Genomic DNA, 26,396 nt, shown 5'->3' on the forward strand with positions numbered 1-26,396 from the left:
TAAATGTTACGAGTAACAAAAACAATATAGTGAATATGGGTATCAAATTAGTACCAAAAGTTAAAACAAATAGTTTGATGCAAAAAAACACAATACAGGGGTCAGCCCAGTGGTGTAGTGGCTGGGTTTGCAGGTTCTGTTTCAGTACCTCAGGGTCTGTGGGTTTGTATCCCAGGCAGAGGCCTAGCACTGCTTGTCAAGCCACACTGTGGCGGCGTCTCACATAAAGTAGAGGAAGATTGGCATAGATGTTAGCTCAGCAACAATCTTCTTCAAGCAAAAAGAGGAAGACTGGCAACAGATGTTTGCTCAGGGCCAATTTTCCTCTCACAAACACACACAGAAACTAATGCAAAATAGGTTACATTCCAATATTCTTTTTGCCACCTACATTTGATCTTTATTTGATATTTAATCAAATATTTATTCTATATTTGATCTAATTCTGAAAAGCCATCTTTTTCACATTTATTTATTTAGGCACCAGTCTAGTGCTCAAAATAGATGCATTTACTTAGACCTTCAGGTCTCTCTCTTCTTCCTTTTCCTTTCTCTCCAGTCTAAACGTTAAGTCCACCAGCGACATCAGCCTGTCTGCACACCTTTAATATCCTCAATGTAAGAATTTATTGGCTACTATGTAGGGAAACAAGTAGAACTGAGATTTTTTTCTCTGTCTCTGGAGATTTTGGAAGACAAATGTCAGTGGTCATTCTTAGACCTACTTGGGGCAATGAGGGCCAAATATGTTATTTACCCCATGGTACATACTTAAGTATTGGTGCATATGGCTAACAAAGAGTCATAAGACCTTAGTGTCTTTATTTTTCAAAGTTTTCTTATACATATAAAAATACACAAAGAGTGTTTATGAACAAAGGATAAATATGATTATATTATACATACACTTTGGAGGACAGTGTTTTTTTCTTTATTGCTTGGCTCCTCTCCTTCCAACCTCTATCCTTACCAGTCTGCTTTAGTTCACCAGTGAATTCAACTTGCCAACCTAGAAAATATTCTTTCTTAATATTCTCTATTCCTATTTAATATACACTCCCATGCCCTTCCCCAGACATACATACATACTGTATATGCTTATGTAATATCATAAGTAATGTAAGTATATCTAATAGGTATCCATCTCTCTCTCTCCCTTCCTCTCTCTCTTTCTCTATGTACACACACATATATGCACTGTTTTTAGTCATTGCTTTACAAATATGAGATAATGCACATTTTTCTGAACCTTGCTTTTTTTCTTAACAATATCTTGTGAAATACTTCCCAGTCAACTGGAGTGGTTCTTACAAATTTTTATTAGTGTCAGCTGATATTTCATGGCACAGATATAAAGTCATTTATTGAACAATTCCTCTATTAATGGGAATCCCACTTTTTTTTTTACGTTTTTTTGTTTGAAGCAAGAAGCAACCTTTTTTCATAAGCTTACCTACTGGTGGCTTTATTTTAGTAGATAGGTTCACTGCCTTCAGGATTTTATATATGTATTTATATATGCACACACACACACATATATATTGTGTATGTGTATATACATATGTGGGTACACATATATATTTTTCCATATATTGTCCCATTTTGCTTATTCCACATATATATTGGAACATATATATTGTTCCATTTTGCTTTATAAAAGGCTATACATGTCACATTTCTGTGAGTAGTGTATATGTACAGTTTTCCAAAACATACTTTCAGAAATAGGGGTGATTTCAGAAATATGTGTTTAATGATTATCTTCAATGTTTCAGGGTCTTAGGTTGAACAGTTACAAGATCATCATTATTCTTGACTTTATAGAGCTTACAGTTAATTGGAGGACAGAGACAATGAACAGTATTATATGCTAATGAAAAAGGAAGTGCATTCATATAGAAAAATATTAGAGATTTACCTAACATGGACTTGGTGATCAAAGAACATTTCCCAGTAGAAGTGACACCAACCTGAGACTTGAAGAATGAATGATAATTACAGAGGTGAGGTGTGGGGTCAAGTATCCCGAGGAGAGGGACAGGTACCTGGAAAAAATAGGAGACAAAAGAGAGAAATTTTGGATATCGAAAAATGTTCTGAGTGCAAAGTCTTAGAATTATAAAATGGGGAATAGCAAGAGATGAGACTAGATAGCAAGAGAGGAATTAGATGATGAAAAGCATTATCAGTCATGCTAAGAGCATCCTGTGACAATGGGAGGTCATAGATGGTTTAGGAAATGTCACAGTGTGACTGGATTTAATATGTTTAAGTAATCACTCTGTTAGACTCTGACATCTGATCTGGACACTTGACATTCATTTGATAATTAACACGCACTATTTAAATTCTGTGTTCCTCCTAAGTCATTATTTGGATTCAGGGAATATTACTCTCTTTATGTAGGTCCCAGCTATTTTAAATTTTGGCAATGAATCTTTTCTAGTTTTGATTGATCCTTTTAAAATATTCATATTATTTAATGTTTTATATAATTCTATTTTATTTCATTTATTGTTTGTATCATTATATCATTGGAGAAAAAGAAGCACCAATGTTAGTGGTTATAAAGATATTGTTAGTTCAGATCCATGGTGTCTATTATACAAAGCTAAATCTCATATTAATCAAAGGACCAAGAAAAAATTCCCTACTAGGGACTTTCTTGTGTAAAACAAACTAAGTGTTAGCATAATAAAATTTTCTAAATGTTTCCCCCACGGACACACATGAACTATGTTTCTAACTTGCCTCACACGGCCATTTGTATCAAAGTAGGTGATTTAGATCACATTGCTATGTAAATTGCTAAGGACTCTTTAAACATTATTAATTATCTGATTACAACCCTTGTTATACCAGCCTACCTTTAGGAAATATTTGAATGAATTGATTCACATGCCTTTGAGGTATTGTTTTTAGATGATAATCCTTTTCCTCAGAAATTGATTCTCTTCTACTGAGAAAGCCAAGCCATTTTAAGTAAGACCATACATTAAGAAAAGAAATAGGTATCTTACTGCTTTCAAAGAGATAGAGACATATTTTAATACCACAGCACAACTAGAATCTAGAGCTCCAATAATATTATGTGCATGCAATCTAATAAAAATGTCTATTATTTTCCTCACTTTTTTAAACACAAATAAGAGCACACTATCTATGTTTTTCTGTACATTTCTTTTTTCACTTAATAGTATGCTTGGAAATCCTTCCAAACAATGTATAAAGAGCTTCCTTTTTTCCCCTTTTTACAAATATATTATTTTCCATCATGTGAGGCTATCATAATTTAATTCACCAGCCTCCTGCTGATAGACATTGAGTCTGTCTCCAGTCTTTTACCATTATAATCAGTGCTGCAACCAGTAACCTCTATAGACACCATTTTGCACACACGTGAGTGTATCTGTAGGCCAACTTACTAAACTGGAATTGCTCAGTCAAAGTATGTGTCCTTGAATATTTATAAAAACTATCGAGTTACCCTCCATCCATATTCTATTTTGGGATTTGGTCATTTTGCAAAGTGAAAAATGCTATCTCAGGGTAAATTTAATTGCCATTCACAAATATTGACTGAAGTTAGCCTTGCTTTTATATGTTGAGTCATATGCAACTCACTTTCTGTGACTTTTCTGATATTCTTTGCCTCTTTTCTACTGGTTTTTGGTCTTTTCTTACCATTTTGCGGGAGCGTTTTATTTATTGTAGATTTTAGCTGTTTGCTTTTGATAAGAGTAACAGTTTTTTTCCTTTCGTCTGTCACTTTGCTTCTGATTTCTGTTTATGGTGGTTTGTTGTCAGGCAGAAATTCTATTTATTTTTAATTTTCATAGTCATAAGTAAAATTAAACAAATGTAATTATTCCATGTGTTCTTTTAGTATATGTCACAGTCCTGCTCTTAAAATTTTCAGTTTAATGAAAAGAAAGATGAACCCAATAAAATGATAAAGTTATATATGATAAGGTGGAGGGAAGTAAAGGGTTTTATATGAGTATAGCTCTGCTCTAGCTTTGAAATCTGACATAATCAATAATGCTACACCCACTACACCTACAAAATATTATTATACACTTCACACAAAATTTTCACTTAGCTAATAAAACTTCTCTCAGGTTGATGTTTCTTTCTGATATAATTCCAATCTCCTCAAGCATAAGGAACAAACACAGGCTGTTTTACTTTGATGTCCTCAGAGAGCAGATACAGTCATCCCTCAGTATTTGCTGGAGGTGGTTCCAGAATCCCCTTCCCCCAAAACCAAAATCCATGGATGCTCTGGTCCCTTATATAAATGGCATAATATTTGCATATGACCTACCCACAACCTCCCATAGACTTTAAATCATCTCTAGATTACTTATAATACCTACTACAATGTAAAAGCTATGTAAATAGTTGTTGTAAGTATTGTTTAGGAAATAATGACAAGAAAAAAGTCTGTAGATGTTCAATACAAAGTGTCCTAGGCCTTTCCATTTGAGGTTGGTTGAATTTGAGTGAATGTGAATGGAGGGTTGACTGTACTATTTTTAACAATCAATAAATGTACTGATTTAATTAATGCAGTGTTTGGGAATCTCTTTCTCTTTTAGGACCTGGAATTTTCTGTTTGATATCTACCAAATTAATGATATAAGAGAACCTAGGTTCTCTGAATTAGAGTTCTCTTTATTGCCAGAAGTTATGGTAGCATTAGTCCAGTTGCTCTAAAAGAGAAACGTGTGCCAAAAGGAAGATGGTAGCCCTGTAGAATATATCTCTGCCTATAAGAATTCAGTCTAGGTGCCTGAATTTACTCAATAGAATGGCAAACCATCACCTGTATTTTTGGCATATATAACACTGGGTTCTTTTGTAGCCACCAACGTGGCCTCTGTACCTTTCTGAATTTGTCTATTCAGACATCTTAAAATGCTACCTCTGTTTCCAACTGAGCCATATCATTTTAGGGTAAATTCCTGCGTAAGTGACAACCATTACAAAGAAAAGTAGAAATAAATTTAAAGTGGTTACCAATTACTACGCAAATACTATGTGTCAGTTTCTTTATCCATTTTATTTCTAATCTCACAACAATCTTAAAAGTTCTTTAAATAATAAAACTGAGCTCGAAATAGTAAATACCTTGCTTAATTTAATGTTAGTCTATAATAGAGCTGGGAGTCAAATTTATGTTATTCTGATCCTAAAACTATTTTTCCTCTTATCACGAGCTCCTCAGAATTTTTTTCACTGAATTAAGATTTAATAGTGTATACTCAAGTTTTATAAAATATTAAATTAAGAAAGGTGTAACTGGACATAATTTCTATATTTTTAAAGGATAGTAGTGGAAAACATTATTAATTATATTTTTGCTGCTACTTGTAGAATAATAAATTTTCTTAATGAATTATTTGCTATAAAAATGTTTTTTTAAGTTTTGTATCAAGCAGGATTTGGCATAAAATAGAATCCACTCAGAGGTTTAAATAAGTGTTCTTTAAAGATGGGGATGGTTAATTAAAGATGTAGCAACATTAAGAAAATAAACAAGCTATCTTAGTCTGTTCAGGCTGCTATAACAGAATACGATAGATTGGGTTGCTTATAAACAACAGAAAATTGTTTCTCACAGTTTGAAGACTGGGAAGTTCAAGATCAAAGCACCAGCAGATTTGGGGCCTGGTGAGAGCACACTTCCTGTTTCTAGACAGCCATCTTCTCCCTGGTCCTCACGTGGTTGAAGGGATAAGGATCTCTCTGGGGTCTCTTTTTTAAGGACACTAATCCCATTCATGAGGGCTCCATCCCCATGGCATAGTCACCTCCCAAATGTCCCACCTCCAAATACCATCACACTGGGTGTTAGGTTTCAACATATGGATTTGGGGGGCACACAAACATTCAGTCTGTGGCACAAGGGATATTGAGATATTCAAAATAAGCAACAGAGGAAGACATTATCCTACCCCTTTAGGATCAAAGAGTAGAGAGGGGGAAATGGTGAGAGCTGGAGACCAGGGTGAGGGTCTACTTAATGGGAAGTAAACTCATGGCATAAGGTAGCTTCAGCCAGAGAAGTAGCTCTGAAGGAGAGAGGGAGCTGGAAAGAAGTGTTACAAATGCTCTCTTTTCCTCTTTCACTGACTCTTACCGGCTGACCCTAACTATAAACCATCTGGTCAGGGAGCCCATCTGAACCATTCCATAGGTGTTCACCTCGTAATGTACAGAGCAGGGCAAAGATGGGTGGAGAACAGATTGGGACAGTGTGAGGGGTACAGAGGAAGTCAACTGTAGAATAACCAGTCCGAGCTTTAACATTGATGACAAAAACACATCTAAAAATATTTTCCTTTTTGCATTAGCTAGTAAGAAACTTACAGATAAAATTTTTTATCCAATTATAATAAATTATCTCAGCTGTCCCCTAACATAGATTCTTCTTAACTTGTTGGTTTTTTTTCTTCTAACTAACCTTTTTCATATTGTATTGATTCTAAAAGATGTTATAAGTGCCACCTCAAAATATGAAGGGTATAAAGAAAAACTAATAATTGCATAAAATAGTAATATTAAATGATAAATAATATAAAACTAATAATAATACAAAATGTAAAACTAAATAAAACAAATATCTTCACAGATCACACATAATATAATATTATATTCAAAGCCTTAAAATGAATGTTTTGTGTTTATTAGAAAATCAATGAAAATAAAATTATAATCTTCATACCTGTTGAAGTATTGTCTTCCTTTTTCTCTTTCACGAACTGATTCTTTGGTAAATTTCATTGATATAAAACCACTAGATGACAACACATTATCTTAGCTATATTTGATGGCCTGTGAGAAAAGAGATGCAAAAAGATGAAGATGCTAAAGATGAAGGAGTAATCCCGCTTCTTTTTATTAATGAGGAAAGTGAAGCCCAGACAAATTATATAACTTGCTCCAGTGTCAAATTTGAGATTAAAACTCAGATCTATTGATGGTTGTTCTGTTCCTTTGCCTTAAGTCCAAGAGATTTCACCGATGTAAAGAGCATTTTCTGACTCCATAAGGAATTCTAAACCTGGGGGTCCACAGGGTTAGGGGACATCTGAGATTTGAGTACTGAGGCAGGAGTTTACAATACTTGTAGAAAAATTTCAAGAGACCAGCCTACAACAGGTCTTTAAAACATAGTAAAGTGTTTAGTCTTATCCTAAAGGCAATGGTTAGTATTTGATGGGTTCCAAACAGTGTCATCATGTGCTCAGTTTTGTATTTTAGAATTTTCTTCTTGGCTGCTGTATGAAGATTTGATCTGAGGGGGCAGGGCTGGAGGTGAGAGTGCAGATATGAGAAAATGAGTGCTTCTGGTGTTGCTAAGAGGATAAAAGAAAAAGTTATATTTGAGGGTAATTAAGTGCATAAAATCAACAAGACTTGTTAATTGATTGGGTGAGGGAACTAAACAAAAACAGGTAAAGTATAACCCCCATGTTTCTGGATTGTAAAACTAGGTGGATAGTGGTTATCATTCAATGAGAAATGAACTTGTATATGTAGGTGGGAACAAAAGATAAAGAATTCCATTCCAGACATGCCAAAGTGAAGTGGCTGTAAATTACCTACATAGGCATTGGTTTTAAGATAACATACAGAATTTTCAGCCATTCACATATGACTCTGAAGATTTTGAGCCCATGGATGGTTTCAGACGATCCCTGAGCAACCTAGAATGGTAAACAACATGTAATGTAGATGTATACGCACATTTCCAGGAAGGACCTGGTTAATTTTCATCATATTCTCAAAGGATTCTCTAATCCATTAGTACTTTCTGGAATCTTGCAAAGGGATGAAATCACTATAATCTAGGGAAAGTTGATAGATAAATGTAGAGAAGAGCCTATATTATATTTTTGAACTAATTTTTTTCTCCATATTGAATGAGATTTTATGAAGCCACAGAACTTATGAGCAGTATCAAGTTTAATCAAGAGAAACTAACCTGATATGCCTTTGATTCTATCCTGATACAAATATTTTAAAAATCTTTGGCCTGCAAAATGACAGAGACAATGTTAAAAAGTGTCCCCTACTTTATGTAGTTCATAAGCCTTTTCAACCAAGACATTCTAAGCTGGAAAAAAATAATTCCCTTATTATGACATAAAAGGTCTTTTTAAAAAGCATTTTTAAGGAATAGTATAATTGACTGTTTCCCAAAGTAGCACACCAATATGTCAATTTACCTCTTGTGTGGGTGTGGGTACCACAGAGAGAAGCCTGTGGACAATGGCCCTTATTTTTGCAGGAATCACATATTTCTTTTATTTAGACTTCTTTGCTGCTTGTTTGAGAGTAAACTTGCTTTCCCTGATGATAAAGCAATATCTTTTTCCTTCCCAATTATCCTGCTTAAAGATGCAGAATGAACCACCCAAAAAACTGAAGTACTGACCCAGTACAATGAGGAACTCTTTCTAGTACTGCCATCGCTCATTTCTTTGTGCACATATAGTAGAAATTAAGTATAAATTTACTGAAATTATCCCACATGCTAAACAATGTGTTCATCATTAGCAATGGTGAACACAACATAATCTCTAATTTCACAGAATTTATAATACAATAGGGAATACATAGAAGTAAACAAGAAATTATAATGTTATTTTGAATGTTATGATATCAGTTAAGTTAGTAAGGGTTCTAAAAGGATGCATTCAAGAAGCATCTCATCTACTCTTTGGGGTTGCTCAGAAAAACCAGAATCTAAGACTGTACTTTATCTGATATAATTGGGCAACTGTTTAATGGTTCTAAGCAGAGGAGAGAGAGAATTAGATTTGCACTTTAAAAAGATCAGCAGCGTGTCGACAATTCTTGCAACATTATTACCTCTGTTTATAGACATGTTAAGAGTTTAATTCCCAATATTGCAACCTGACTAGAAATGGGGCAGGGGAGAGGAGGAGGCAGTAATTCTTAGACTCCAGGTATGTGAGGTAAATCCTAGGAAGAATTCTGGCTCTAACTGCTAACATTACTGCCCAGGCTTTCAGTTAGGATTACATTTAGTGGCATATCTAGGATGGCCATATGTTCTGGTTTGTCTGGGACAGCTGTTTGCACTCAAAAGGGTTCTTTAGACTCAAAAAAGTCTGGTCACCTGTATAAAATCCCTAAATAACTGTGGATTAAACTAAATATGTGTTCTATTCTGAGTCAAATCAGAAAAGAGAAACTAGTCATTTTAACTTGAGAGAATTTAATATAAAACTGTTTTAAATAAGATATTTTTACGGAACCTGAAGTGAGTTTGCTCACCCATTGCGCAGCAAGCCAATCTCTGACACCGAGTGTGGTGGAAGAAAGTAGGAATTTTATTTTTGCACAGTGCTGAGCAAGGAGAGAGGGCAGCTAATGTTGAAATCCCAAACTCTCCGAATAGCTAAAAGGAAGGGTTTTTATTTGGGGTTTTAGGTAGGTGAGGGGGCGCATATGGCCTTGCTGGTTGGAGCTTTCCCACCAGCCTGTCTTTGGCCTTGAGACACTTGCAGAGAGGAGGGAGCCCGTGACCTTGCTGGTCGGCAGCTTTCCCACTAGCCTGTATCTCTTTGCGGGAGGAGATAGTCCAGGTGCTTGTCCTTGACGGTGTCTGTCTCCATGGAGGATAGTGGATTCTGGAGCCAGGAAGCCAGAGAGTAAGCAGGGAATGAGTGTTTTGGTTTTAACCCCATATATGCTGGGTTTAATGTGGGGAAACTGATATCAGGGTTGATATCAATATCACAGGGATAGCAAATGCAGGTAACAACTACGGTCCTTAGAGCTAGGTCATCAAAGGGAGGCAACTGAAATTATTACAATTTGGTATCTTGGGGAAGGGACCCCATAAAGTTGAAAATCAATATCTGAGGAGGGGGCACTGACCAGTAAGTACTACTGTCTCTGAGGGCCTGTGATGGGGCTGATTCTTCAATGGTGAGAAAAATGCAAAGTAGATTCAGTTGCTAGAGCTATTAGAACAAACTGTCTGCCAAACGTAAAAGAAGCTGCGCTCCAGCGAGGCAGACATGAACAGGAAGTGGGCAGAAAGATGAAAGGAAGTAAACAGCCTCCAGCCCTGCCGTGTCCCTCTAGCTCCCCCTATTGGCAGAGCCTAACTGGCAACGCAGACCAGCAAAACAGAGGGAGTTTGCAGTTCTAACCCCAAAACTGCATGCTCATTTACTGCACACTGGAGAATGCTCACACTGAAAAATGGAGATTATGTTTAATGTGCTTTTAAAATTTGGGCATATGTGGTTGAGGATATGAGGCTATTAGAACCATTAACTGAGTTTTTGCTTCAAAATCTGTCTTAAAGTGCACTAGTTTAAATAATATGTATATTAAATATTGGTTTAGATGTTATGGTGCAAGTAAATACTTTCTACTTGAGCCTTTGAAGGCATTTCTTTCTCAAATTTACTTAATCTATTTTTCCATATGTGAAATAATTTGGGTAAAGTGTAGTAGGCATATCCATATAAACACTCTGTTTTTGCAAAATTAAAATTTGGTTTTCTCTGCTTTTATTGCAGCTGTACGTATATACACACATAAATGTGCCTCGAGGTATAAGAAACACATTAGTAAAGCTGATTGAATTTTCACCTCTTTTGCAAGCATGGCCATATTTCTTATTTTGCATGTCCTTCAGGCCTCATCAGAGCACAAAGTTCCAAGTGACTTCAAAGGGTTTTCTGTACTCAGATCAGCTCTATGGGCCATGTAGGAAGATGAGAAATGAACCGACACCAGAGGTGCAATGAAAGGTAAAAATCCTAGCATCACCACAGCTCTCGAGCTAAGCAGCAGCCTAAATTACTGCACCTGGATATGGGAATCTCATGGGTTCATGAAGGAAAAGATGGTAAGCATTTAAGGCAGAAAATGAATCTGAGTTTATTCACTGGATTCAGAGGAAGTTTTCCTCACCAAGTAACATAGGTAACATTTCATTATTATTATGGAAATCTGTCAGCTTTCCTGTTTAGAGAAGGAAATAACAGACGAATGTAAATGATCAAAAGTAAAAGTTAAATATATTACTAAGCTGTAGAGCCTGCCTAAAGTACAGTAGGCATTCCGTAAATGCTATTTAGATGAAAACTTATCCTTCGAAGTCCAATATGTTTCTCCAAATCTTTATATTTACAGTGGTATGAGTTCTAAGTATATTGAAGAATTAAAGACAAACCCAGAAACATATAGAAGAAATCCTATGTGTCTGTTTATTCTAGCCTCTCTCCACTCTGAAAGACTGGCCTTGGAAAAGGGAAGAACAAATAGGTACAAAATGAAGACTGGATTCAGATAGTTAGTCTTCCCATGAAAATTCTTGCAATAACTCCTTATAAACAAATAAGTATAAAACTTGACACAGTGTTTATATACATATAAATGTTTAAAAAATTCACACAAAGTGAAGTGGTTTATATTTTTAGGTAGATTGTACATACACAATAAAACTTATGAAGGCTTGAATTTTTGAGAACTTAATTCTTTGAACAATTCTGAATTGCTATTGATCAATCTGAAATTCCTTTTCTGGAATTGGAATTTTTATTCCCTGTAAATCAAATATTTGAATTTGTGGATTTTAAAACTTTTTCTTTGTTTCCTTAAGCATTCTCCCTCTCACAAATTTTACTTTGAGGAGTTCTTAGAGCTCATATTGATATTACCTTACGGTTAATTGATAATAGCATGGGATTAGGCATCATCAGAAACTTTTAGAAAACTATTATAAGCAGGAATAAGTTACTCTTCTCTTTTGTAGCTGGATGACAAAGGATATCTGTTAAACACGAACACCTAAGAGCAGCCGTACCTCATTCATTATGCTCATTATTGGCCAAGAGTCCCTCTGGAGTATTATTTTGTCTGGAATGTGCCTTAGAGTATTGACAATAAAGATTGAGTGAGATATACATTAGGCTCAACAAAATACATTAGAATTGTTAATTCTTCTCTCATGTCTAAAATGGTTGCTCATAAAACAAAATTATGTGGACACATTGTCTTAAAACCAGGTGTTTCATCAAGCTCTTTCTCATCATGGAAGTGTTTTCTCTATAAGGCTCTAGCAATCCCTCAGTCGAGTTTGTGTGTCCTATACCCTACTTCTTTTCCTGTTATCAGGATCCACTTTACTAGAGATTCAGACTATTACTAGTAGCTGGGATAAAATTATGTGGTTGCAAGAAGAAATTTCCTATAATTGGCAATGATTTCCTCCTCCACAATGTTAAGTGTTTTTCTTTATTTCTGGAATTTATCCTTTGGGTACCATTTGAAATTTACAATGTTGGATATCTCTGGCAATTTTCCAGATGCTTGGCAGCTCAACTGAGCCCTCATTGCACCACTGCTCCCACCATGTCTCCCATCCTTTCTTTCTTGAAAGGTGCTTCTCCCTCGTTGTAAATGCAATCCTTTGGGAAGAGCATCTGCTTTTCACCACTCAGCATTTGACTCCAAAATCCATATCTCAAGTTCTGATCTCTCTTATTTATGCTCCATTATTTCTGCTTGAAAAATCTTTCATCATAAATTTAGCCTATGAAATTTTCAAGAAACAGTGCTAAAGCCCACCTATGTGGTCTAAGGACTTTGTGTCTGGATGAGAGAGGAGTTATTTTAAGTTTAAAACACTAAGTTTGTTTCCCAGTCTAGTTTCTATGGATTTGTTATTCATAAACTAGTAAAAATAAAAGAGGAAGTTATTCTAAATGGAGGATGCACAGAGAAGACAAGGCTTCAGTAGTGTTTGTGCCAACAACCTCAAAAACAACAAGAGCCAGGGCCATATCTATTGGCATCTGTTTTCAGACATCACTTGTTAGCAATTTTGGCATAGTCATTGACAGCATTAGCAGCGCTCTCAATATCCTCAGAACCTATTAGCAAAAACAGTCCGTTCGACAGACTCTGGCAAGAATTTCAATGATTCACTTCAGACGGCTAGGTCATTTTTAAAAGCTGAGTAACTGGAGAAAATGATAGATGTCATATGACTTACACTTAAGAGGACTAGATTTTGAAGCACAAGTAAAAGACTCTTTAGGAACTTGCAAAACTGGGAGGAAATTGACAGACATGATTGGAGTTCCTGTAAAAGTGCGGAAATGGAGTGAAAATACTACCGTATTCTAACATTTCTTGTGGCTTTGCATTTATTTCTTATCCCGTGTGCCGGTATACCTTGTGAGATGCAATCCACATAAAATTCTTATGCTTATAGTCTGCCGTTCTTGATTTTCTTGCTGTGATGGTAAATGGATGCTCAGCAGGATTTCATTTCTCTCGGAAGATGCAAACAAGTGTCTCAAGTTACTAATTTATTCATCCAAATGCCTCGCAGTAGGTGATCTTTGCTTCATGCTGTAATGGTTAATATTAGCCATTTCCTTACAGTCTTAATCTAAAATTGTTTTCATTAACATAGATATTCCTCCTTAATTTCCCCAAGTCTATTTGGCACTGTGATCTTTTTAGTATTCCAGGCAAAAATCTGAGAGTCACCTTTAACTATGTATTGTTATGACTCTACATCTCACAGGTATGAAGCTCAGTAAATTATAACATCACAAATCACGGACATACAAAGCTCCTCTCAACTCTCACAAGCAGAACATTAATTAAAGGACTAATTGTTTTCATTCTTCATCATAATAGCAGCTTCTTAACAGTCTTTTTACCTCTATTTTTCCCTTCTGTAATTCTTTTTGCATATTACTGCTAATTTAATCTTCCCAAACCAATTTTACGTTGACATCTAACAGGAGAAAAACTTTCAATTCTCTACTTGAAAGCCTATAATATCTTTATGTTGTCTATGATGTTAACTTTAAATTCCTCTCTGATTTCAGTGATTTTAAATAATCTGGTCCTAGAGGATTTTTTTTCAATCTAGTCCATTACTCAGTCAGAGACTCTTAGTCACTTAGTAAATATATGCTACTAATTTGATAAATCCTGCTGTCTCAATGAGAATGTAAATTTCATGAGAACAAGGATAATGTCTAATACTTCTCTTATCTTTCACAGAACCTATCATAGTAATAAACATAGTTTTTAAATAATCACAGATTTATAAATTGACTTTGGAAAAAAATGTCATTTTCTAACTGTGACTGAAATCTATTTATTTCAAATCAATTAAAATGACGTGAAGTCAAAAGGAATAAAATTTTAAGGCAAAGAATTTGTATGGCTCAAGAATCAAGTTATTATGTCATCCATATTTTAACATTCCTTGCTCATAAATGAGAAAATTAGCTCGCCATGTTTTCTCAAAGACAAATGCTTTTAAAGAATAAGTTATTTAGAGATTTCTTTTCAAAGCTCTATCTACTGTCATTTAATAGGAAAATTGCTTTCTATGTTTCACAGTAGTTGTGGAAATTCCAATGCACAGCTTATAACCTCTTGATAATTGCCTACTGCATTGTCGCTGTATATATCTAGCTCCCTTGTGAAGTTGAAAATATTTAGAATTTAAGGGAATTCAAATGGTATTAGTGTTGTTTTATTTATAACAAATGTTCTTCAATATACTTTTAAAATACATTTTTCTTAATGAATAACAACTTCTGCTCACCTAAGAACCAATTTACATTTCATCTCTCAGTGTCACAATATTGTCACTACTTTTGAGGTTTATTCACAGATTTCCAGCTTTTATTTTGTATTGTGTAGAGGAATGAGTTAATTCATCCAAAAGACCTCATGGCTTGTTAAATCCGTTGCTTTTAACACACTGAGATGTATTTGTTTTTCTTCCCCACAGTGCAGTCAAGTAAATGCTGTTCCGTTGACACCTAATACTTAACATGTCAAAGACCAAATTCATTATTTTCACTCAGGAAATTTCTCATTTTGCAAAAACTTCAACGTTCTCTGTGGTGCTTTCCCCTCTTTCTCCTTCAGATAATTTGTTGTATAGGAGAGGAAGAAATTTTCTTCTATCCTTCTGAGTTCTTCTGGCTGGTCTAAGAATTAAGTTGACATGAGACAGAATAACAGGACAAAATCAAATAATGTTTAATAACATGTATACATGGGAAAAAATCAGGAAAACTGAGTAATTTGCCAAAATGGCTAAAGCCACCACCTTAAATAACATCTTCAGCTAGAGGTAAAAGGGGACGGTGGGGGCAATGGTTTGGGACTTCAAATGGGGAGGAAGGCAATTTACATGGAGATAGAAATGCAAATGTTTAGTAAACAAATGTTTGCCATGCCTTGCAGAGACAGTGAGATGTGGAGAAGACTTTGCTAGCTTCCTCCTTGTCTACCACACCTAGTTCATATTATACTATAGTTATCTATGGTGATAGCTCCTTCCTGGAACAGCTCTCCTATCTTAAATTCTTTTAGGCAGTTAGGGGGAAGGTCAAGATTTCTGCCTGAGTCTTTTGTCCTTAAAAATAATCATCCCAAAATAGTCAAGCTAAAGAGACACATTTTGGGATGGCAAATTCTGCTCCCCTACACTTGGTAATTCTCTTCTCTGAATATCTTAAAAGTGAGTGAGATTTTGTCTGTGTATATTTGTGTGTGTGTATATGACATGAGAAAATTTCAGCTGTTTGTATGTTTCTATTGAATTAACAAGTTGATATCTGGTTACTAAATATGGGCATAAGAGTCCATGTGTAGAAATCTGGAATCCTGGGATCTCCTCTAACTCTACCAAGTGGCAACTAGAAGTGAGTAGTTTATCTCTTTGGTCCTCCATTCCTTCATTTGTACAATTAGGTTATTGAAATATCTCTCAGAGGTCCTTTTAACTTCGAAACTGGTCATAATTAATTCAGCAGGTAGTGGGAAATCTGTGAGGTGCTTCCTCATGGCTGAGCAATCATGGATAAGCAATATTTGGACTCCCACTAACAATACTGCCTACAAATGTGAGTTTGTCTCAGATAATCACCTGCCACCTTGCATATAAAGTTTTTATTGCTAAATTAAAAGAGTAACTGCTTTTAATCATAGTACTCTGAGGCCTAGTTATGACATTTATTATATAAATGTGGATGATTATAATTAGGGTTTCTCCTCACAAGCATTTGAATTTTCTCAAATTCAATCTCCTTTTTACTAGTGTGGAATAGGAGATCCATTTCATCCTCTGAAAATGGAATGAGTTTAGAAATGGGGAAAGAAAGTGTGTTCCTTTGGCAAGATCCTCTGGGCTAGGATGCCAGCTTCATTTTTCTTCATTGTTCAGTGTTAATTTGGTTCAGCTCTGTTTGCTGCCAGTGCGGTGTCATTTGAAATCCAGAAAACAAGAAAAGAAATTGCATCCTAGTAATTCAATATATTTAACACTTGGAGAATTCTAGACTCCTGAAGGTTTAATAATTTAATTTTTAATTTCTATTTATGATATGATCGTTGGGGAAAAAAGAACATTTTTCATTTAGAGACTATTGAACATATCTCTGTAAATCTTCCACATGATGTTGAATATAATACCTATCTGACCAAGTCAGTTGGCTCAGAAATTCATAACCATCGTGTTTTATCTTCTCTGGTGGAATTTTGAAAAATATGGAAAATCTATCAACAAATATATGTCTAAACAGAGGAAATAATTCTATTTTTATAACTTTCTATTGAAATTAAAATGTATAAACACAATAATTTTGTCATGGATTTCACAGTAGGTTTTATGGAGTACATATAAAAGGAGATACTATTAGTAAAATATTGTTCTGCACAAAACTGTTTGGTGTATGAAAAGAAAAATTATTATAGTGGCGTTTCCACTAATGATCTGTTTGGTTTACTGCCATATAAGAGCAAGAGTATATTTGGGGCTTTTATTTTAGTTGCATGAAATTTTCTTCAGAGTTAGATTTGTTTAAAAGAAGTTTCTGGAATAATAAGCCTTTTTGAGGAAATAGTATTATTTAAATACATTTTGAAAGAGGCAAGATTAGAAAAATAGGAAAACATGGTAGCTTAAACATTTACTGCCCCGCTGTCATTATCCTAATTGCTACCCCAAACTTTCTCTCCCTCATGACACACACAAGTTAAACTGCGGCTTAGAGGCTTAGAGCAAGGCCCCAGGCTTAACTGGAGTCAGGAGAAGAGTTAGTCCAGATCTTTTCCCCGCTGGGCTTGATATCACTTTGGGACAAGTGGAGGAAAGTTTAGGGTGAGGAAGTTTAGATGGATTCCCAGGAGACTGGCCTGCACATATCCATGAATCCCACCCCCTAGAAAGGGAGAGGCTGCATAATTCCGCCTGGAGTGCTTCATGGAGGACCAGCTGGTCCCTTTGCCTGGGGGGAGCTGTGGGACAACAAGCCTGGAATGCTGAGTTCTCTGTGCCCCTGAAAATGAGAGTGACATAGAACTGAAAACTGGACTGTTACCTCTTCTGAGAGCAGGAATACATTGTTTTGCACCTCTCTCCAGATTGCTGCCACCTCACTCCAGTATTTGGACTGAGCCTTAATGAGCAAGCAAGAGAAAATTCTATTATTGCTAAGGGGCCCCAGCAGATAAGCGAGAATAGAAGAAAGAGGCAGTTTAATGAAATAAGACTGCTCTTAGGAGGCAGATATTTTAAGCAAAACAACAGTTGTAATTTAACTTAAACACAACTTTAGTTTAAACAAGCATTTAAAATCTGTGGCTTGATGATTTTGATCAGATTTGAAAAGTTCGTAGCCAATATTTCTTCAGTTATTGCTCTGCCCTATTAATTCTCTCCTCCTCTAACGCAAATCCAAGTACGTGAATGACAGACCATTTGCTCTTTTGTTCTTTTCTGCGTTTTCCTGGATACTTAGTTCTATACCATCTTCCACTTCACTGGTCTTCTGTTTGCTGTTCTTCCTTTAACCCCATTTATTAAATGTTTAATTTAAGTTACTGTGTTTCTCAGATTTAGAATTTCTAAAGATTTTCTATTTTGATAGATTCCAGTTTTCTGATATAAATTTTTATTTTTTTTTCCTTTTCTCTTAAGCATATTGATCACAGTAATTTAAAAATACTTGTCTGAAACTCTAATATCTCTATCACTTCTGGATCTGTTTCTTTTGTCTGATTTTGTTTTTCTCTTGAATTTCTGTCATTTCCATTCAATCTTCTGACAATCCTGGAAATTATTTATTTAATACCAGCATTGTGTATGAAAAACTGTGGAGGCTGTGCAAGATCCTATCTTCCTCTATAATCTACTTTACTTCTAGAATGCAGCTAGAAATAGGAGGAACTTTCCCCAGTCCAAATAGGGAGGGGATATTTCAGTCTTTATGAAGGCTTTATGCCTCTTTTCCTAGCATAAGTACCAAGAAACTCCCTTTTATAGTTAAAAGTATTTGGTTGAGACCAAAGGACAGCAAACTTTTTCTTTGAACAGCCAAATAGTAAATATTTTAGCCCTTTCAGGTTGTATGATCACTGTTATAACTACTCAGTTCTGCAAGTGAGGCACAAAAGCACCCATGGAGAAAACATAAATGAATACGTCTTTGTTCCAATAAAACTTTATTTACAAAACCAGACGTTGAGCTAAATTTAACCTGTGAGTCATGAACTGCTGATACCTAGTTTAGACTATAAATATCTATTCCTTCAATTTCTCAGCCTTTGTCCTCTGACTTTAAGAAATGAATAATGTTTCAAGGAGAAAAGCAGACTTATTTTCCTGCAGTTCTCTTTTCTACAGGGTCTTTCTCCTCCAGTATTAGAGCACTTTGTACCTTTAAATTGCAATTATTTTTCCCCTGGTCCCATGAGACCACCAGAAGTTCTGAGCATGTTTCCTACTGCTATTAATCAACAAATACCTGGAGAGAAAAGTGGCAGAAAAATATCTGGATGTTTTGTCTTCTCTCTGGGATCTTTGTCCTGTAAAATTCTGGCTTTCTTAATTGCACTCTATTACCTTAAAAGAGCTATTTTTGGGGCTGGCCTGTTGGTGCAGCAGTTAGGTTCACATGCTCCACTTCGGTGGCCTCAGGTTTGCCAGTTTGGATCCCGGGTGTGGACCTACGCCCTGCTTGTGAAGCCATGCTGTGGCAGATGTCCCACATATAAAGTAGAGGAAGATGGGCACAGATGTTAGCTAAGGGCCAATCTTCATCAGCAAAAAAAGAGGAGGATTGGCAGCGGATATTAGTTCAGGGCTAATCTTCCTCAAAGCAAAAGGAGTTGTTTTTGGCATTTCTTACTGCTTTTATACTTATTCTTCAAGGGACAAGTTGGCCTAATACAAGCTAATCTATCATAGTGGGATGCAAAATCCCCAAAGGGAAAATAAAGAAAGCAATTTGTAGCTTTTGAATAAACCAGCAAAATATAGAAGTGGAAAACCATAATAACAATGAAATGACATAAAAGCAAACATTGAATAAGGAAGTAGAACTAAAATCAAGTATATCAAGTATTACACTATATATAGAAAACTACTCAATCTTACTCAATAATGTAGAATAAAATCTGAATAATAGAATGACATGCCATGCTTTTGAAGGGAAGATTACTACAGTGAAATTGTCAGTTCTTTCTGAATTATATTATAAATTTAATGTAATTTCCAATGGAATCACAACAGAGGTTTGTTTGTTTGTTTGTTTGTTTGTTTGTTTGTTTTGGTGAGGAAGATTATCCCTGAGCTAACGTCTTGTGCAATCTTCCTCTATTTTGTATTTGGGATGCTGCCACAGCCTGGCTTGATTAGCAGGGTGTGGGTGCGCACCTGGGATCCGAACCTGTGAACCCCAGTCCACTGAAGCATAGTGTGTGAACTTAACTGCTACACCACTGGGCTGGCCCCCAAGAGTTATTTTTTCACTTGGGTAAAATGGTCTCAAATTTCTTTTGAAAACATAATGCTTGAGAATAACTAAGACAATTCTAACAAGAATAGTTTCAGAAGCCTAGCCTTATAAGGTACTAAAACAATATAAAATCATCAAAATTTTAAAGAAACTATTATTGGTATAAGAATAGAAAATCAAAGAGTGGAACAAAGGGAAGAACAAATACATTCCAGTGTATACATAATTGAATTTTTATGTTTGACACTGGTATATTTTAATTTGGTGGGAAGACAATGGCTGATTTAACAAATGTGTTGAGTCAATGGCATTCTAAATAGGAGAAAGCAAAGATTATTATCTCATACTACTCACAAAAATAAATTTTAGATGAAGCAAAATATGAATATAAAAATTAGACATTTTATAATAACGTGTGAGTTAATTCTATAATTAAATGAACATCCTATTGGTTACGAAAAATTTTAACCATGTCAAAAAACCTAGAAGCTATGAAAAAATAAAGTTAGACATACTTGATTATATATATACTTTAAAATATGCTACATCATAAAATACACCTTAAACCCAGTTAATATACCTATTATTGATTAGGATTAATATTTGCAACTGAGTTAACATCTATAATATAGTGTGGCCCCAGATTCTGGAAACAGGCAAATATACATAATAAATGGTTTATTGATAGTACGTTACAACATATGATACGTTCGATGTGTTTTATCTCATTAGCAACACCTACTGTTAACAGAAAAAAAGAAATTACTATAATACATTGCTAGTAGAAATATATATTTTACAGTACTTGGAGCTCTCTATGGCAAAATCCATTAAAATAAAAATGTGCATATTCAATATTTCTTCTGTGACTATATCATATGGAAATACAAGCCTCACCCACATAACTACAAGGATATTTATTGTAACTGTGTGACGGCAAAAATGAGATAAAATGGGTGTTGATCTACAAGAAAATGGTGGAGTAAAATGTGACATATCCAAACTATGGGGAATAAGAAGATATTAAGAAGAATGCTCACTCAGAAGTTTTTCCATCTTGATATACTAAATGAAAACTAAGATGCAGAGAGGTAGGTGTAATATGATCACATTTCTGTACAACAAGGAAATTTTTAAAATGTACTTCTAAATATAATGCCTTGTATGATTTATTAGCATGGAAAAACAATAGAGATGAATATATATTAATTTCTTTGAGTGGATTTGAGGTAAGAGGATGTGGTCTGGAAAGGGACAATAGTCAATTTACTCTTCCCTTACAGACAAAATTCAACACTAAAGTCCACGTATCTAAGAGATTTCAGATATTAATGATAATATTAAAACAGGTTGAGAGAATATGGGTAACAGATCTCCCAGCATACACTGGGAGGCATAAGTTCATCTGGGACACATGAAAGAGCATCTTGAATGGTACCAGAACTGGTCCCTTAACCACATTTATTATAACCAGTTCTTTAGAGCCTTGTTTCTCAAAGTGTAGTTCTTGGACTAGCCGTTTCAACATCACCTGGGAACTTGTTATAGAGGCAGAATCTGGCACAGCCCAGAATTATTAAATCAAAATCTTAATTTTTACCAAGCTCCCTAAATGACTGGTATGCACATCAACGTTTGAGGAGCAACACTTTTGTGGACTAAAGTCAGAACCCACAGTTTATCTATTTAAGTATATACTACAAGTATGCGTAGAAAAATATGACAATTTTTGATTTTAAAAAATATTTATATTAGACAAAGTACGTTTTAGGGAAAACAATTACAGTAAATAAATCCAACAATAACACTCCAACATATTTTGGTGGGGAGCACAGCTATAGTTAATTAATTATCACATAGCTAGCATAGTGCTTGCATTGAGGCTATAAGAGCCTCAGTTCTCGCAACTACCAAATGGAATCCTAATAAATAGAACCTGTTTCATTGGACTGTCATCATGACCAAAATATACGCAAAAATAATTTGGATATTGAAAAATTTTATATAAATATAAAGGCATTGTTATTTTCATTGGAATTTTTATTAAAAGCACACATATCTTTTACTTCTTTTTTTTAACTTCAAGTTTTCAAATTAGAATTTCTCAGAGGGTCATGGAAGAATTTTAGTCAATCAAGAAGACTAAAGGCATAGGGCCGGCTGGGTGGTGCAACGGTTAAGTTCACATGTTCCGCTTCAGCGACCCATGGTTCGCTGCTTTTGATCCCGGGTGTGGATGTGGCACTTCTTGGCAACCCATGCTGTGACAGGCATCCCACATATAAAGTACAGGAAGATGGGCACGACTGTTGGCTCAGGGCCAGTCTTCCTCAGCAAGAGAGGAGGATTGGCAGCACATGTTAGCTCAGGGCTAATCTTCCTAAAAAAAAGAAAACTAAAGGCATAAAATATTATGTATCTATGTATTGGCACATGTTCATGGATTCTTTTTAGTTTTTTTATTATGATTTGTATTAATCTAATACTGCTTTTTAGAAACATTTTGCCATCTTTATTATTTATAAATGGATAAATACTAAATAAGTTATATGCTATTATAAACTGGGTTATTTCAACAGAAATAATATATCTGAGAGAGCAAGTGATGTGATATTGTATGTGCATCAATAAAAAATAAAACAAATAACATTTCAAAATGTAAAATCACTTTAGTAGTAAATGAAATAACTTATAATTTTTAAACTTATCAGCTAATAACAATGCTAGTCTCAATGTAAAGAGGTCTTTCTTGTGTAAAGGTTCTTTTTCTCCTAGTCTTTCCTATATGAGTAGCTTCATTTCATATCTGGTTGACAACAAACATTTCAAATCTTAGGTTAGAGAATAGTCAAAAACTGAATTACGATCATTTAAAAGACCCAAAAGAGATGTAAGCAAACTCTTATCAGTTTAGAAAGATTGGGCTTATCACATAAATAACTATAGTAGAAGCTGCTATGAGACTGACCAAGGAAGAAACAAAAGGAAAAAACAAATAACAATAACAAAAAAGAAACATCATCGGAATAGCTAAAGGCAAATCATGCAATAAGGAAGACATCCACAAAAGCAGCAGAGTTAACTAGAAAAATCGCTGTGTAAAAAAGGAGAAGGAACAGAATCTATTCAATATTTCTGGACCAGTAAAACAGGTGGTGAAATGAAAGAACGGAGGGATGTAATTGAAAGAGTTTTGAGAAAACTAGAAGATAGGGTACAAATACTGAATAAGCAAGTATAGAATAAACATGAGGGCAGAACTGGTGTCAACAGTAAGAAGAGGTTATAAAGGAAAATTAAGGAACCATAAATCACAAATGTGAAACCTTTTATTCAGTCCTGGTTAAAAATAAGGTATATGTTGCAAAGATATTTAACAAACATTGCAAAAATATAATTCTACTTAAATGAAGCACTAGAGCTACTTTTTTGCAACACAAAGCCTTTATTCGCATGTTGTCTTCATAATTTGTGAGAATTAATCTAGGGCCAGACATCACTTCTACATTCAAGCCAGGAGGATGGAGGATAGTGGAGGAAAGGAAAAAGCTTTTTAAGGAGAGAGCCGGTTCTGTACAGAAGTTATATACACCACTTTCAAATATATTTCATTGGCTAGAATTTAATTGCATGGCAAACCATGCTATAAGAGAGAATGCTACATATAGTCTTTTTTTTGGGTAGCCATATGCCTAGCTAATATTAAGGGTTTTATTACCATAAAAAACAAGGAGAACAGACTTTCAGTTAAATCTAGCAAAGGGATATTAAGAGAGAGAATCCAAATCTCAATTAGCAGATTAGGAAAGTAATGTCTAAATAAGTTTATTGTCTTATACCCCTATTAGAGAGTAGTAGAATCAGCATTAGGCCCTAAATTAGTTGCTCCTTTTCCTGTACTGATTTTATTTCTCATAAATTAAACTCAGTGCTGAAGAGTTTCAAGAACCAGATTTAGAATTGTAATATTAAAACACTTTTCCATTGTAACTACCAATTAATTACAGTTTTTACATTGTGATTACCAGTGTGAATGTGAGAAATTGATATTTGTGAAATAGCCAGTTAAATGTTTTGCTTTAGTTTTCAAAAAAATTTGAATACTTTGAGGCTAAGCTCTTCCAGCGTCATGATACAATACACTTTATTAGGCTTTTTAAAAATAGAAAAATAAAACTTTTGATTTATGTAAATCATTAAGGCATGAAAATTGATGCCTTCTAGATAAAAAGATACAGATTCCAAAAAAAAAAAAAAAGAAAGCTCCCAATTTTATTAGATACCTCATTTGTAATGGTCAAATATGCCACATTAAAAAGGAACATTTTTATAACACTTCATGTTTGCCACACACATTTCTTTTAATTTATCCCTCTATATTATATCAAGAACAAGTCCCAGCTTTACTCAGTTCTACTTAAGAACTCTCCTTAATTTAAGCAATGGGATGAGTGTTTATGCTCTATAGCTAAAAAAGAATCTACAGAGGGCCCTTATTCCTCGCTGTTTTTCTGCAGAGTTTGCAGGAACAATGGCAGCAGGAAAGAAGTCTTTTGGTTTGTTATTATGCTCATTGGAACAGGGCAAAACCCAAGCAGAGACGGAACTGGCAGCTGTCCTAGAGTGGGTTGAACAGTCAAAGAATTTTGCTCAATTAAATATGTATAGCTTTTTGTATGTCAATCATACCTCAATAAAGTGGTTAAAAAAAGAAATGAAAATTTATAGGAGCAATAATCTTATTCTGAAAAAATCCTTAATGCCCCTAGAACAAAATATGCCTCTTTCTGCAATTTTTTCTCTCCTTATTGTATTTACCTATTCTTTCAGCTCAACTAGTAATGTCTACCTTCCTTGATGGCTTAGGAAAAAAAAAAGCAAAGAAAGTACAGACCTCCCAGATCTACCATGGGGTTCGTAATGTCTACTGTTGGTTAGTGAATTATATCTTTTTTTAAATTGTTTTTATTTATTTGTTTTTTTCTTTGAGGAAGATTAGCCCTGAGCTAACATCTGCCACCAATCCTCCCCTTTTTGCTGAGGAAGACTGGCCGTGAGCTAACATCTGTGCCCATCTTCCTCTACTTCACATGTGGGACACCAGCCACAGCATGGCTTGCCAAGCAGTGCAATGTTCGCACCCGGGATCTGAACCTGGAAACCCAGGCCACTAAATTGGAACATGCAAACTTAACCACTGCACCACTGGGCCAGCCCCACAAATAATTTTTAAATAAAGAATATCTCATGAAGCAAATAATTCAATTTTCTTTTTGCATTTTTGCCTAACATTTGAATTTTATTATAGTTTTTTAAATGAATCTTTGTACTTTTTTTCTCTGAACATTGATGTTTCTGCTATAGTTAACTGGGCAGAAATTTAAGAACTTTATTGGAAAATAAGTACAAAAATGAATACTTTTCAGGGGAACTGGGCTGTGTTTCTTCTTTGGAACCCCACCAGGATTAGTTAACACTAAGGAAATGAGACAGTATTTCTGTTGTTCACACATGCCACATTTGCCACAAGCAGTAAAGTAAAGCTTCGCATTGGCAACAACAGAATTTGGCCTGGCTTTTCCAGCCCTGATGCACTCATCTGAATGGTACAGCCCAGTAGAAATGAGCAGCCATTGTTCTCTCTTGCCAAGACCAGAATTTTGAACTGTAACCAGGAAGAAGTATTTTTGTTATTTATATGCACAATGATAATTAGGCTCAAGGAAATGAAGTGCATAGAATGGAAATTGAGATTGTGAACTTGTTTGATACCAGCTTCCACTCTTCTGACAGATGGATTCTTTTTGGCAGATGATTATGCAAACTGTTCCTTTCGTGCCTGTCTACACGAAATGTATTCTATAAACACACTGAAGCATCGTGCTCCTCTGAGTCCTCAGTGCTTGGGAATGTATTAGCACCATGATGAGTTGGATGACAGGATTCACAAGTGTCTGAGAGTAGAAGCTGGGGGAATATTAGTGTGATCGCTTTGGTTTTGTCAAGGGCTGTGGTAGATAATCATGTGGTTCCCTTGAAATTTTACACAGGGCATTTTCAAGTCAAAGGAAAAGAAATGAACTCAGATCATAGAGGAAATTCCAAACATGCAAATTGTAAATGGTTTTTAGTAAGTGTTTTAACAGATACTAGAAAACTAATGCACTTGGAAAGCAGTGGTCAGCAAATTGAAAATGCACGTCAAACACTCACAGGCATTATCCTGCCCCTTGTGATCTAATGATCAGGGTCATACTTCCTCGTGGTTTAACAGTTTTGTAATGATTCCTCTCATATTTCAATGACAAAGAGACCTCCTTCTTCGTATTTATACAATCAAGGATATAAGACCCGACTCAGTAGTACTCTTGCAACCCAAACGTTAGCGGGAGTTTTCTTGAGGAATTACCACACACACGTGCACATACACACACCAATCCATATTTTAGGAGAGAAAAAAAGATTGCTTCAACAGAGGTAGGGATAATTTGTGTTCATTAAACAGGTCTGGCCATTCACTCGGGCAGTACAGGAGTGCTAGCTACCTCATACATT

General features: G+C 35.1%; 1 long non-coding RNA gene across 1 annotated transcript in view; it reads right to left on the bottom strand.

The window, feature by feature from the left end:
• Positions 1–1,302: 1,302 nt before the first annotated feature.
• LOC138917326 (uncharacterized) overlaps positions 1,303–26,396 on the bottom strand; it is an 82,585-nt gene continuing 57,491 nt past the window's right edge. Inside the window, exons 5-6 of the long non-coding RNA XR_011425161.1 lie at positions 6,731–6,840; positions 1,303–2,045 (exon numbers count right to left, since the gene is read on the bottom strand). This is a non-coding gene — a long non-coding RNA (uncharacterized lncRNA). The remainder of the gene's footprint in view (positions 2,046–6,730; positions 6,841–26,396) is intronic.

The sequence above is a fragment of the Equus caballus genome, chromosome 14 (assembly GCF_041296265.1).
Source record: "Equus caballus isolate H_3958 breed thoroughbred chromosome 14, TB-T2T, whole genome shotgun sequence".
Taxonomy (NCBI): domain Eukaryota; kingdom Metazoa; phylum Chordata; class Mammalia; order Perissodactyla; family Equidae; genus Equus; species Equus caballus.